General features: G+C 44.1%; 1 protein-coding gene across 1 annotated transcript in view; it reads left to right on the top strand.

Moving 5' to 3' along the window:
• dock3 (dedicator of cytokinesis 3) overlaps positions 1–14,227 on the top strand; it is a 1,008,697-nt gene that overhangs the window by 621,551 nt on the left and 372,919 nt on the right. The gene's annotated exons all lie outside the window — the stretch shown is intronic.

Raw genomic sequence — 14,227 nt, 5'->3', positions numbered from 1 at the left:
GTAGATTCTGAGGATGTAGATGTGGAGAAATGAAGGAAGGATTTTAGTTTGACTTTGCATTATCCATATACTGAAATCATTTTTGTAATATGACTTTAATAACATAACCAATAATTATTTTAGTTACTTAATGCACAGTAATTGATGGAAAAAGAACATCATACATTAGATTAACAAGACTTTACTAGGTATTACTGGCATGCAATTTATGAAAATTGCTTTGCTGGTTATTTGAGTGCATTTGTACAGGAGACACATCACCTAACAGAATCTGAAAAGCTGGAGGAGGTGTTGCATACATGACAACCTAGAAAACTCACAAACACTGATGAATAGCTCCAAAAAAAAAGCTGACAATTCAAATAACCAAAAGCAACCCTGAATATAACCTTGTGACTAGGACCACTGCTATAGTGTGACAGAGCGAAATAAATTCTGTTTTATTACATGGCATCCAGAATCTTCAGTGTCTCAGGATCAATTTTCAACAATTTGGACCCTTTTCATGTGAAAAACAAAGCCTTACCTATGACGCGAAAACAGTTGGTTAGGTTATGGGTGCAGTTAGACAAGGGGCTGTTCTAACTTAAGCTGCAGGTTTACCTAGTATATCCAGCATTTATATCACAGGGAAAAACTGAAATACACAAAAATGCAATTTTCGTCGTGCTGGATGTAACAATTTAAGAAAGGAGGATATGAGCACTGAAGACACAAGGTTTATTTCCTGGGGCGGTGGGGAGCGGGGTGGTCAGACAGTATTTTGATTTTTTTGGAATGTATCTTCAACCTTTGAAGCCAAGAATAGTTTGCTTTGGAAGGGTTACAGATATTTTAATTATTAAAATAAAGTGGTTTATAATTGACTGTTGAGTTTTGCACCATAAAAAGACAATACACAGTGAGTACATCACAGCAGAATGCTGCTGATATTAATATAGGAACAATTTATCCCACAATAACAGCAGCTCATGGTAATAACATAGACACTAGAATGCTAGAAATGATAAACTCTCGAGTTTTGCAATACAGGGCTCTAATTCAGAAGCTAGGTTACGTGAATGCCAAACCCCTTACTGTCTGTCACCAAATGCTGAGTCGAGCCAGACCAGTACCAGACCCACAGGCCCCCTGACGAGCATGCACAGATTTCAAGCATCTGTTCATGAGTTGAACTTCATGGGGGGCTCGATTTTAAACCGGAACTGCGGGCGCGTTGGGGCCGGGGTGGGGGAAGAAAATCTTGATTTCCAGGAGCGGTCAGAAATCCCAGCTCCAACATGCCTAAGAACGCGCACGACCCAGAGCCATCTGGGTACTTGAAGTACTTGAAATGTACATGAATCTAATTTAGAGTGAAGGCAAACGATTTCAACGCTGCCTCATCGTGTTTCCCGTGCTGTGTGAAACATGCCATGGGGAATGAGTCGTGTTTCAGCCGGCAGCCATTTGGACATTTAAATGCCTGTTTGACAGACGGGGATAAAAGGTGAGTTATTGCAGCAGGGCACTCAATTCTCTCAGACAAATTTTTGGCTGGGAGATCTTTGTGTTTAGACTGAGAATTCTTGGTTTCCACTCAGAATACACAAAACTTTTCGGATCCCCTCAAACTGACACCATCAGAATGGGGGGGGTGCGATGGCTGAATTCACCAGTACATCCGTGGACAAGCAACATCACCATTCTCGCTAGGCATGGTGCGCACTTCCGCCACGTGGAGCTCCACAACACAGTGCTGCGCCACAGGCACCTGCACAAGAGCACGGAGGGGAACAACAGAAGGAGCGATGTCATAGGAGGCACTACACTCGTCATAGGGTCTACAGACAGGGGCTCAGCTTCCTGGACCTCTCTGAGGAGCAGTGCATACGGAGGCTGAGAGTGAGTCGCCAGGTGGTCGAGACATCTGCAGTCTCCTTCATGCCGAGCTGCTCCCAGCTGGGCCTGGCGGCATCTCATTTCCCATCGCAGTTAAAGTGACCACTGCCCTCAACTTCTTCGCCTCCGGATCATTCTAGGGTGCTAACAGTGACACCGCCGGGGTTTCTCAGTCGTCTGCACACAAGTGCATAAGGCAGGTCACCAACGGCTCGTTTCACAGAGCCTTGCAATACGTCAACTTCCCCATGGACAACCTCAGCCAGACGGAGAGGGCAGTGCGATTCCACTCTGTGGCTGGCTTCCCACGCGTGCAATCGATTTCACGCGTATAGCAATCCGAGCACCTCCACACGAGCCAGGACTGTTCATCAACAGAAAGGGTATCACTCCATCAGCGCTCAGCACGTTTGTGACCACCGCAAAAAATTTCCTCACGTGTGCGCCAGATTCCCTGGCAGCTGCCACGATTTGTTCATTATGAGGGAATCCAACATCCCGGGCCTCTTCCACGCACCGAACACCCTTAAGGGCTGGCTCCTCGGGGACAAAGGAATACCCCCTGCACACCTGGCTCATAACGCCTCTGAGGAACCCCGTCAGCAAGGAACAGCAGTGATACAACAATAGCCACATCGCAACCAGGTCTATAATTTAATATGTGATAGGACTGCTCAAGATGCAATTTTGGTGCCTTGATCGTTCTGGGGGAGCGCTTCAATACTCACCAGTGAGAGTAGGTCGCATTATAGTAGTGTGTTGTGTCCTGCACAACATGGCGCAACAGAGAGGGGTACCAGTTGAGGAGCTCCCATGCCCTCATCCACCATTCACATCTGCTATCCACATTGAGGAGGAAGGAGGAGGACAAACCCAGCAGCGGCTCACCTGGGGGGCTGCTCTTGAGGCCAGGGACACTCATATGTGAACGTTTCTCTTAAGATCAGAAAGTGAGAAGAGTCCAGCCCTCTCACCACCTGGAAAGACCAGCGCCAACACCAGCACCACCCCCGCCCCCCACAACCCGGCACAAAACAGTCCTGCAACTAAACATACACCCACTGTATAGTGATCCATTGGGTGGCATCAAGTGTTGCCGTTCATTATGAAGCAAATGGAAGGGCCCTGTCACAAAAGCCAGTCAAGAACGGCAAGACGTGGCAGTAGTGGTGAGAATAATAACATTTAATGTGACTTTAACAAAAAACAAATATAAATGAAAAACATGAGTCTGTTAGACACCCTTGTGCATCCCCTTTGTGATCACAAATCCTTAGGCTTTCCCTTCCTAATGCTTCTACGTGGTGCATCCCCTGTGGCTGCAGCAGAGGTAGTGGCAGTTTGCTCATGTCCATGGCTGGACTGCTTAGATGCTTTGCGCCTATGCCCTCTGGGTTTTGGAGTCCGTGAGGGCCCCTTCAAAGTCTCTCCACCTGTGCAGGGGCAGACTCAGCCACCTGGAGAGGACACAGCATTGCGGGTACTGGTTGAGGGGGGGGGGGCAACAGGTGAGACATGGGAGTGCTTTGAGTGATGTCCCCATTTCCATGTCCCCTATCGCCATCATCATCCCTCTCCTGGACCAGGCCCACATCCCTCCTACCACCCTGCTGGAGAACAGTTTGGAGGACATGTATGATGCCTTGGAAGCCCAGTTGTAAAGTTTCTGTCTGCCTGTTTAAGGAGGCAGAATGTTGTTCACCGTGGGTCTGAACAGCCATTGTCAGGGCCTGAATGGACTCATTTGTGAGCCATGCTTGAAGCTCAACGGAGGCTAGCCTTCCCTCCATCACAGACATTCCCGCACTTACCTGTGATACTATCTCAGACATTTCTGCAGTTACCTGCGACACTATCTCAGACATTTCTGCAGTTGCGTGCAACACTATCTCAACAGTTGATCACGTCCCTGTGATACTATCTCAGCAATTCTGGGCGACATGGACATGTTGGGCCGAAGGGCCTGTTTCCATGTTGTAAACTTCTATGATTCTATGAATTCCCTCCCGTACCTGCGCCACTGTTCTACTAATGCAGGAGTTGGACTCCTCCATTCTCTGCGCTATTGTGGAGAGTGTGCATGGCACCTGTTCCAGTACCTCACAAATATGCTGCTGTCCCTCGATCATTCTCCTTTTAAAGGATGGCCCCAGGGTTCAGCATCTGGGTCCAGCTGTGCAGAGCCTGGAGAGGAGTGCACCCACCGACACGGACTCTTCACAGCTGCCCCTGCCACCAGTGTCTGCTCGTGCTCACTTGTGTGTGGTGACTCACCAGGTGCCAACCCAACTAACTGACCACTAGGACCCACCGAGGTGTGAGTATTTGCACTGATGAATGGCTCGCTACGATGTGATGGTGCGCCCCCAGAGGCCGGGAGCTCCTCTGAGGAATCGCCCTCTCCCATCACTGCAGTCGTTGAAGGGCCTGTAAGAGAACAGAAGGCAATATTAAGCATCATCACAGATGTGCCATGTTGCGATGAGCATACTGAGATGTTCAATATGCCAATCATTGTTAACATCAGTTCATGTTATGTGTGATGAATGTTAAAGTTGTGTCACCAGAAGTTTGTGGGATGCCAGCCTCGGCGTACCCAACGGACAGGCGCTAGAGGGTGCGGCTGATCTGCAGGACCTCCTCCGTGTCTGAGAGGATCATTATTTGTTGTGGCCCCCTTCCAGCCCTCGCCCTCTCGCGTGCATTTTGTGCTCTCTTCTCTTGGAGTGAGTGATCGTGAAGTGGCCAACCAATGTATGCATTGCTTTGGGTGAGGCTGACTGTGAAAGAGCTGCATCAGAGGGTGAGTATGAGACAGAGACATCACATTGGATCAGGATTGGGGTGAGTGGTGGTGGTGGGATGAGGAAGTTCAGGTAATTTGAGGATGAGCCTTAAATGGGCGTGAGGAGTGATGTGGTGGAGTAGTCTTGGCAGTGCAAAATGAGTTTGGGATTGGGGGGTGTGCGCATGATGTGAACCATGAAATGCAGGAGAATCAGTAAGTGCTCACTTTTGCTGACCTGGTTAGGTCATTGAAACACTTCCTGCACTGAACCCAGGGTCGGGATATGTTGCTTCTGCTGGTGACCTCCTCTGCCACCTCGAGCCAGGCCTCCTTCATGGCAGAAGCAGGGCGCTTCCTCCTGTCGACCAGGTAAAATAGTTCCCTCCTCCTCACCCCGGCCAGTAGCACCTGAAGTGAGGCATCGCTGAATCTTGGAGCAGCCACGCCCCTGTGCTGCTCCATTGGGCCTTCTGGCTCTTTGTTCCAGCAAAATCCATTGGAGCAATGGCCCTTTAAATCTAGATGCACCAGCTGACAGCCTGTCATGCGGGTGCACAGTCCGCCCACTGCGCAGCTTTCGGACGGCAAACCCGGAAGCCACGTTAAGGGGCACCAATTAAGTCGCAATCGCTTGGGGAACGGTTAGTTTTTATTATTCGGGTTTGCCCTGCACCCATTGACCCCCACCCCCGCTGCCATCCTGGCACCCTTTGAAAATCGAGCCCCATATCTTTGCACAACAAACAATTTGGAGCATTCACAGGAGCAGGGACACCTAATTTGCTGGAGCAAAATCTCGAAGTTTTGGAGCAAAATTATATTTTATTTTTGTATTTTTAAGCTCATGGCTTACGAACACATGGGGTCAATTCTAACCTAACTGGCCGGGTGGGAAACCCACTGGATTGGGTGGAATGCCGGTTTTACACCCCGCCCAATATTACTGTCCACTGACTTCAATGGAGAGTAAAATCAGGTGGCTGCCTGTTAAACTGACTGCTCCCTCCTTTGATAAAGGCTCCTTGGCAACTAACTCCTGCTGAGCTCAGATGAATAGGTCACCCTGACATAATGAGCCTGGGTGGCTTACATAAAGATTCAATGCCCTACATTGTTTCAGTTCAAAGTGATTATGGGAATGGGAATATTCCACAGACTGGTCCATCCATCTTAAATACACATCTTCCTCTCTCCCCATCCCCCCCCCCCCCCCCCCCCCCCCCCCCCCGTAAACAGCTTGTGGCCACCAGGAAATGTTAGCTTTTTAGGAGCAAAATTCGACTTAACACAGTTATTTGTAATAAAAAATGCATCAAACCTCTCCTGTGACAAAATGGTAGCAAATCTGAAATGTGTCAATGATATTTTCTCAGTATTTTTAATAAAGCATCGATATGGAAACAGCTTGATAATCAGAGGCTTTTTAATTGCAAAGGAAAATCCCAGGTTTGATTCCTGGAATGTGCTGTGTTAGTTGGTTTCAGCTGGAGAGCACTATAATTGGATCCAATGCCCCTAGTTCGGGAGGGGGGTGGAAACAGGCAGGGCATTCCTTCCTGATCACTACCCAATGTGTCAGCAGTGGCTCAGTGGATAGCACTCTCGCCCTGAGTCAGAAGGTTGTGGGTTCAAGTCCCACTCCAGAGATAGGAGCACATGAACTAGGCTGATACTTCAGTGCAATACTGAGGGAGTGCTGCACTGCCGGAGGTGCCGTCTTTTGGACGTAAAAGACTCCGGGACAATCCAGGAGGGTTGGTAATCCTAGTCAGAAGAAGAGAAAAAAGGAGTAACAGGTTGTAAATGATCCCAGGGGAAACATTTTTCAGGTGGTAGTCCATGGGGGTGAGCTAGCTACCAACCATGGCCTCCTAAATTCATACTTCCATATCTCTGACTCCGCAAATCATCACGTCTGGTTACAGTACATGGTTCTTGCACTCTGCATATTCACAAAGTGCCTTGTAACAGTGACTGGCCTCATTTAGTTAACCAGATCTGTTTGCAAAAAGATTGGGTTGATGGTTTCTTGTAGTTTATGGACATTTGCCTGATTGCACTTTTGCCCTTTACAGGCCCTGATTTCTCTTGATGCCAAATTCTTTAATAGAGAAGAGTTTTGGAGATGACCTTTGCACAGCTCACCTTGTCCAGCTGCTTGAACTGATGTGTTTTGACAGACCTTCCCTATTGCAGACCAGAATTAACCTTTATATATAAAAAAAGAGAATTTTTTAAAAATTATGTTGGTCAAGATCCTTTATGGTTGAAAAACATAACTACAGACAGTGTTTTCAATAACCAGGAAAAAAGCAGAAAGATTATAATTATTTGTTTCTGACAGTTAGGAATTATTAAAATCTAAGAATAAAAGAACCAAAATACTGTGCAGTCCATTCTCTAATTTCTTGGCAATCCCTTGACAATCGTGAAAGATTGTTTCTCAGCAGTTTTAAGATATGCCAGGCTTTGGTGAGCATTTAGATTGGCTTTGTAAACCAATCCTAGAGAGACATATTTTACCACAAAGTTTGCATATGAAAGACAATCTAGTTGATGGTGTAGTCACAACAGACTGACATTGTTTCTTCTGTGGGAGAGACTAGAACGAAGGGCCACAGTTTAAAAATAAGGGGTCTCCCATTTAAGACGGAGATGAGGAGAATTTTTTTCTCTTAGAGGGTCCTGAGTCTGTGGAACTCCCTTCCCCAAAGAGCAGTAGAGGCAGGGTCATTGAATATTTTTAAGGCTGAGTTAGATAGATTCCTGATTAACAAGGGAGTTAAAGGTTATAGTGGGTAGAAGAGAAAGTAGGGTTGAGATCATAATCAGATCAGCCATGATCTTATCAAATGGCAGGACAGGCTCGAGGGGCCGACTCCTGCTCTTATTTCGTATGTTTGTATGTCTGTTTCCCTTCTTCTTTGACAATCCTAGCTTGTTTAAACTCGTTAATTCCCTGCCTGCACACGGATCGCCACAGTTTGAGGTCTTTGATGGTTTCCTCCCATGTATTGATGTCAATATGTCATTTCTTCAGGTTGGATTTCAAATTATCTTTATATCTCTTTTTCTGGCCACCAACACTTCTTTGGCTGGAGCTCAGTTCTGAATAAAGTAGTTGTTTTGGGAGTCTAGGGTTATCCATTCGGCATATGTTGCATAAGTTGGGCCTTGATAACCATAGCTTCAGAACTGGTACAGCCGGTTTTTGAGAGGACAAACACATTGGTTTTATGAACCTCCCCATCGAGTTTGTAGGATTTTGCATTCGGGACATTGATGGAAGCGCTCAAGAGTCTTGAGATGCCTTCTGTTAGTTACCAAGGATTCAGAGCCAAAGAGTAGGGTTGAGAGAACAACAGACTTGTAAATTGTAATCTTCGTAGATATATCCAGTCCTTTTTCCTCGAAGAAACGGATCCTCAGGCAATTGAAAGCCGCTGAGGCACTGTTTAGGCGGTGCTGAATCTCCTCATCGATGATCGCATTCTATGATAGATAGCTATCAAGGTATGCAAAGTAGTCTACATTCTCTAGAATTGTTCCATTGATGGGGAGAAGCTGGAGTACCAGGTGCAGGCTGATAAAGGAATCAATAATACCTTGTGCACCATGTAAGCCTGAACATTACAGTGAACAATGTTATATAAATGCTGCTATTACATTTCTATCTCTCCTATTTTAATGGAGATATTTACCCATTTTAAATAAGTGAACGTTTGTATGATAGCATCACTCAGTAATTTCCAGTCTATAGTCTCTTTTTTAATGCATGTACAAGTGGTATCGACACATATTCTAAAAGCACGATGATCAAGTCTGCAAGCATTTAAATGGACAGTAACGTTACATATTTCTACTCCATGATGTTTTGGGCTTGTTCCCTTGATTATACAAAGAATTTTTTTCATGTTCTGTATCCATGCCTAGAAGGTGCAGCAGCCCAGTAACATTAACAAAGTAACTGAAATCCGTAACCTCAAACTAGTCAACTCCAGGGGACAGATCGATACCACAAGAAAAAGCTCAGCTACACAGAGGGAACAAAACAATCAGAAATAACTCCCTGTCTGTCGAGGGATTAGCACAAGACTATCAGAATGCATGAGCTCATCCAAAATTCTACTGCCAGTATCCTAACCTACACCAAGTCCCGCTCACCCATCACCCCTACGCTCACTGACCTACATGGACTCCATGTCGGCAACATCTCGATTTTAAAATTCTCATCCTTAGGTTCATATCCCTTCATGGCCTTGCTCCTCCTTATCTCTGTAACCTCCTCCAGCCCTACAACCCTCCGAGATGTCTGCACTACTCCATTCTGACCTCTTGCGCACCCCCAATTTCTTTTGCTCCACCATTGGCGGCTGTGCCTCCAGCTGCCTAGGCTCTAAGCTCTGAAATTCTCTCCCTAAACCTCTCCGCCTCTCTACCTCGCTACCTCTTCAACTTTAAGTTGCTCCTTAGAACCTACCTCTTTGACCAAGCTTTTGGTCACCTATCATATCTCTTTATGTGGCTCGGTGTCAAATTATGTCTGATAACGCTCCAGTGAAGTGCCTTGGACTGTTTTACTACATTAAAGGTGCTATATAAATACAAGTTGTTGTTAAGTATGAATGCAAATTTACTACTGAACCTTCAGTTAGTCACAAACAAAGCTGACCTGGGCAGTTTGATACTTGGGTTATGTCTCTAGACACACTAAAGCTGGCCTTTCATGTGTGTTTTTAGTTTTTATCTTTTGGTCTCTTTGCACTATATATTGCATGTAGGTATGACTCCCAGGCAGAAAGTCTGCACATCAAAGAGGCTTATAATTTAAACATTTATATAGTATTCTAGCCAGGCTTTCCTTCTGGGCCAATGAAGTCACGTGATTGGTAAGACTGTGAGTGAACTAGATTATTCACAGAAAGATAATGTTATGCTTCGCTTCTCTCTCTCTCTCTCTCTAATGTGGAATTTTGTTTAATGCATTCTAGTAGAGACTTCCACTGACCACGCTAGATCGAGGGTTCTAGAATTCACAAATAGTAACAGTTCTGATTTTTAAAGAAAATAGCAACTAGCTGCTCCACAAACTCCCATGATTTTTGGCATTCTCTCCAGCAGTGCAGCTTGTAACTTCTTTGTTGGTTTTTTTAGGGATTTGTTTTTTTCCCCATAATTTAAAAAAATATAGTTGGTAAATTAAGACATTAACCCAAAGACTGCAGGGAGGATGGGCAATTTGACCACGGCACCTTGGTACAGGAAGCCATTCAAGTGGGGGGAGGAAAAAGGAATGTGGTAGTGGTAGGAGATAGTATATTCGGGGAGATAGATACTGTTCTCTGCAGCCGTGACCGGGAGTTCAGATGGCTGTGTTGCCTGCGCAATGCCAGGGTTAAGGATATCTCCTCGTGGCTGGAGAAGAACTTGGAGCATTAGAGGGTGGATCCAGTTGTCGTGGTCCACGTAGGAACCAACGACATAGGTAGAACTAGGAATGAGGTTCTGCTGAGGGAGTTTGAGGAGCTAGAGTCCAAATTAATAAGCAGAACCTCAAAGGTAATAATTTCTGGATTACTACCTGAGCCACACGCAAATTGGCATAGGGTCAAACAGATCAGAGAGTTAAATGTGTGGCTCAAAGAGTGGTGTGGGTGTCAGGGGTTTCAATTCATGGGACACTGGCATGAGTTCTGGCAGAAGAGGGAGCTGTTCCTTTGGATTGGTTCCACTTAAACTGGGCTGGGACCAGTGTCCTGGTGAATTGAATCACTAGGGCGGTAGATGGGGCTTTAAACTAAAAACGTGGAGGGGAGGGTTCAGGTAAGGGTAAATTTATAAATCTAAAGAGAAAAGTCAAGTCCATAGATCTGTGTGGCGATTTGGATAAAGATAAGCAGAGTGTGTCAGGAAGGGACAGAGAGTTTAACGGTAACAGTGCATCAGTGCAAAGGTCAAATCAGGGAAAAATAGTAAAAAGTTAAAATTAAAGGCGCTTTATCTGAATGCACAAAGCATTCGTAACAAGACAGACGAATTAATGGCACAAATTAATAGTAGCCATTGATCTAGTAGCCGTTACTGAAACTTGGTTACAGGGTGACCAAGGTTGGGAACTAAATATTCCAGGGTACTTGACTTTTCGAAAAGACAGACAAAATGGAAAAGTAGGTGGGGTGGGTGGTGGCGCGGTTAGCCTTGATAATAAATGATGACATAAAGACAGTGGTGAGAAAGGATCTTTGCTTGGAAGACCAGGATATAGAATCGGTATGGGTGGAGATAAGAAATAACAAGCAGCAGAAAACGCTGGTGGGAATAATTTATAGACTCCCTAACAGTAATTATACTGATGGACAGAGTACTGATCAAGAAATAAGAGGAGCTTGTAACAAAGGTAATACAATAGCCGTGGAGGACTTGAATCTTCATGTAGACTGGGCAAATCAAATTGGCAAAAGTAATTTGGAGGATGAGTTCATGGAATGCATTCGAGAAGTTTTCTAGAACAGTACGTTGTGGAACCAACCTGGGAACAGGCTATTTTAGGTCTTGTCTTGTGTAATGAGACAGGGTTAATTAGTAATCTCAAAGTAAGGGATCTTCTGGGGAAGAGTGATCATAATAGGATGGAATTTCACATTGAGTTCGAGAGTGACGTGCTTAAGTCGGAAACTAGAGTCTTAAACTTAAACAAAGCCAATTACATAGGTATAAGTGGCGAGTTGGCTAAGGTTGATTGGGAAATTAGATTAAAAGATATGACAGTAGATAAGCAATGGCGAACATTTAAAGAAATATTTCATTATTCTCAACAAATATACATTCCATTGAGGAATAAAAACTCCACGGGAAAGTGATCCATCTGTGACTAACTAATGAAGTTAAGGATAGTATTAGATTAAAAGAAGAGACTTATAATGTTGCCAAGAAGAGTAGTAAGCTTGATGATTGGGAGAGTTTTAGAAACCAGCAAAAGATGACCAAAAAATTGATTAAGAGGGAGAAAATAGAATGAGAGTAAACTAGCAAGAAATATAAAAACGGATTGTAAGAGTTTCTACAAGTATGTAAAAAGGAAGAGAGTAGCGAAAGTAAACATTGGTCCCCTAGAGGCTGAGACAGGAGAAATTATAATGGGGAATAAGGAAATGGCAGAGACATTAAACAAATATTTTGTATCTGTCTTCACAGTAGAAGACAGAAAAACCATACCAGGAATAGTGTGGAATCAATGGTCTAATGAGAGTGAGGAACTTCAAATAATTAATATTAGTAAGGAAAAAGTACTGGAGAAACGAATGGGACTAAAAGCCAACAAATCTCCTGCACCTGATAGCCTACATTCTAGGGTTCTAAAAGAGGTGGCTGCAGAGACAGTGGAAGTATTAGTTGTGATCTTCCAAAATTCCCTAGATTCTAGAATGGTCACAGTGGATTGGAAGATAGCAAATGTAACACCGCTATTCAAGAAGAGGGGGGAGAGAGAGAACAGGGAACTACAGGCCAGTTAGCCTGACATCTGTAGTCGGGAAAATGCTAGTATCTGTTATTAAGGACGTGGTAACGGGACACTTAGAAAATCATAATAGGAATAGGCAGAGTCAATATGGTTTTATGAAGCGGAAATCGTGTTTGACAAATCTATTAGAGTTTTTTAAGGATGTAACTAGCAGGGTAGATAAATGAGAACCAGTGGAAGTAGTATATTTGGATTTTCAAAAGGCATTCGATAAGGTGCCATAAAAGGTTGTTACACAAGATAAGAGCTCATGGGATTGGGGATAATATATTAGCATGGATAGAGGATCAGTTAATTGACAGAAAACAGAGAGTAAGGATAAACGGGTCATTTTCAGGTTGGCAGGCTGTAACTAGTGGGGTGCCACAAGGATCAGTGCTTGGGCCTCAACTATTTACAATCTATAGTAATGACTTAGATGAAGGGACCGAGTGTAATGTATCCAAGTTTGCTGATGATACAAAGCTAGGTGGGAAAGTAAGCTGTGAGGAGGGCACAGAGACTGCAAAGAGATATAGACAGGTTAAATGAATGGGCTAGAAGGTGGCAGATGGCATATAATGTGGGGAAATGTGAGGTTATTCACTTTGGTAGGAAGAATAGAAAAACAGAATATTTTTTTAAATGTTGGTTTTCAGAGGGATTAGGGTGTCCTTGCGCACGAAACACAGAAAGTTAACATGCAGGTACAGCAAGCAGTGAGGAAGGCAAATGGTATGTTGGCCTTTATTGCAAGGGGGTTGGAGTACAAGAGTAAGGAAGTCTTGCTGCAATTGTACAGGGCTTTAGTGAGACCACACCTGGCGTACTGTGTGCAATTTTGATCTCCTTACCTAAGGAAGGATATAATTGCCTGAGAGGTGGTTGTCCTATGAGGAGAGATTGAGTAGAATGGACCTATACTCTCTGGAGATTCGAAGAATGAGAGGTGATCTCATTGAAACATACAAGATTCTGAAGGGGCTTGACAGGGTAGATGCTGAGAGGCTGTTTCCTGTGGCTGAAGAGCCTAGAATTAGGGGGCATAGTCTCAGGATAAGGGGTCGGCCATTTAGGACTGAGATGAGGAGAAGATTCTTCACTCAGAGGGTTGTGAATCTTTGGAATTCTCCAACCCAGAGGGCTGTGGATGCTCAATTGTTGAGTATATTCAAGGTTGAGATCGATAAGGGAATCAAGGGATATGGGATCGGGCAGGAAAGTAGAGTTGTGGTCAAAGATCAGCCATGATCTTATTGAATGGTGGAGCAGACACAAGGGGTCTACTCCTGTTCCTATTTCTTAATTCAATTTATAATCCTCTTCTTCCCTCCCCCATGGAGACCTGGCATTTCAAAGATACCATCACGCCATTGGGCAAAACGAGGTTTTTGGGAGACACAAAAAACACTTCAGTGGATACACTTAATCGTGTTGTGGTCAAATATGTAATTTATTATTTTGTTTGAAACCTTTGTTAGACATTAGAAATTTCAGTTAGGAAAAAAATGGTAGTCAATTTTTTTTGCGAAAGCATTTAAAGTGATTCGATCAGTTCAGCAACAAACCATGCTGGTGAAATGTTTACATACAGTTTTCCCATTTTAAAATGTTTGCATATAGAATGTAGTTGTAAATATTTACATAGGAGGTTTATAAATTGTAAATGTTGACATAAACAGTGTTGCAGGAAATAATGTTGGTGGACATGTAATGGGACAACATTACACCTGCAGCTACATCACTAAGAAACCAGCAGCTCATCTTAAAATTTTCTTCCTCAAGTACGTGGCAACTAACAGTGGAAGAAAGTTACATCTAATTTGTTCTAACAGGCTCTAGTCCAATCCTCTAACTGATCTGATTAGTTGACACTAATCTCAGTGAAAAAAGTTGATTTTTCATGTGAAATGCTGACTCTCAGCTTAAAATGCTGACTGCGGATAATGATGTTTATATAATGATGTTTATATACTGATAGAATTAATTATAACTCATTGCAGCATCTACCTCAAGTTATGCAGTTGACTACAGTTTAGTCTATAATCCTCACTGTC

The sequence above is a fragment of the Heptranchias perlo genome, chromosome 17, assembly GCF_035084215.1.
Source record: "Heptranchias perlo isolate sHepPer1 chromosome 17, sHepPer1.hap1, whole genome shotgun sequence".
Classification (NCBI taxonomy): domain Eukaryota; kingdom Metazoa; phylum Chordata; class Chondrichthyes; order Hexanchiformes; family Hexanchidae; genus Heptranchias; species Heptranchias perlo.
This window is presented reverse-complemented; position numbering and strand designations above follow the sequence as displayed.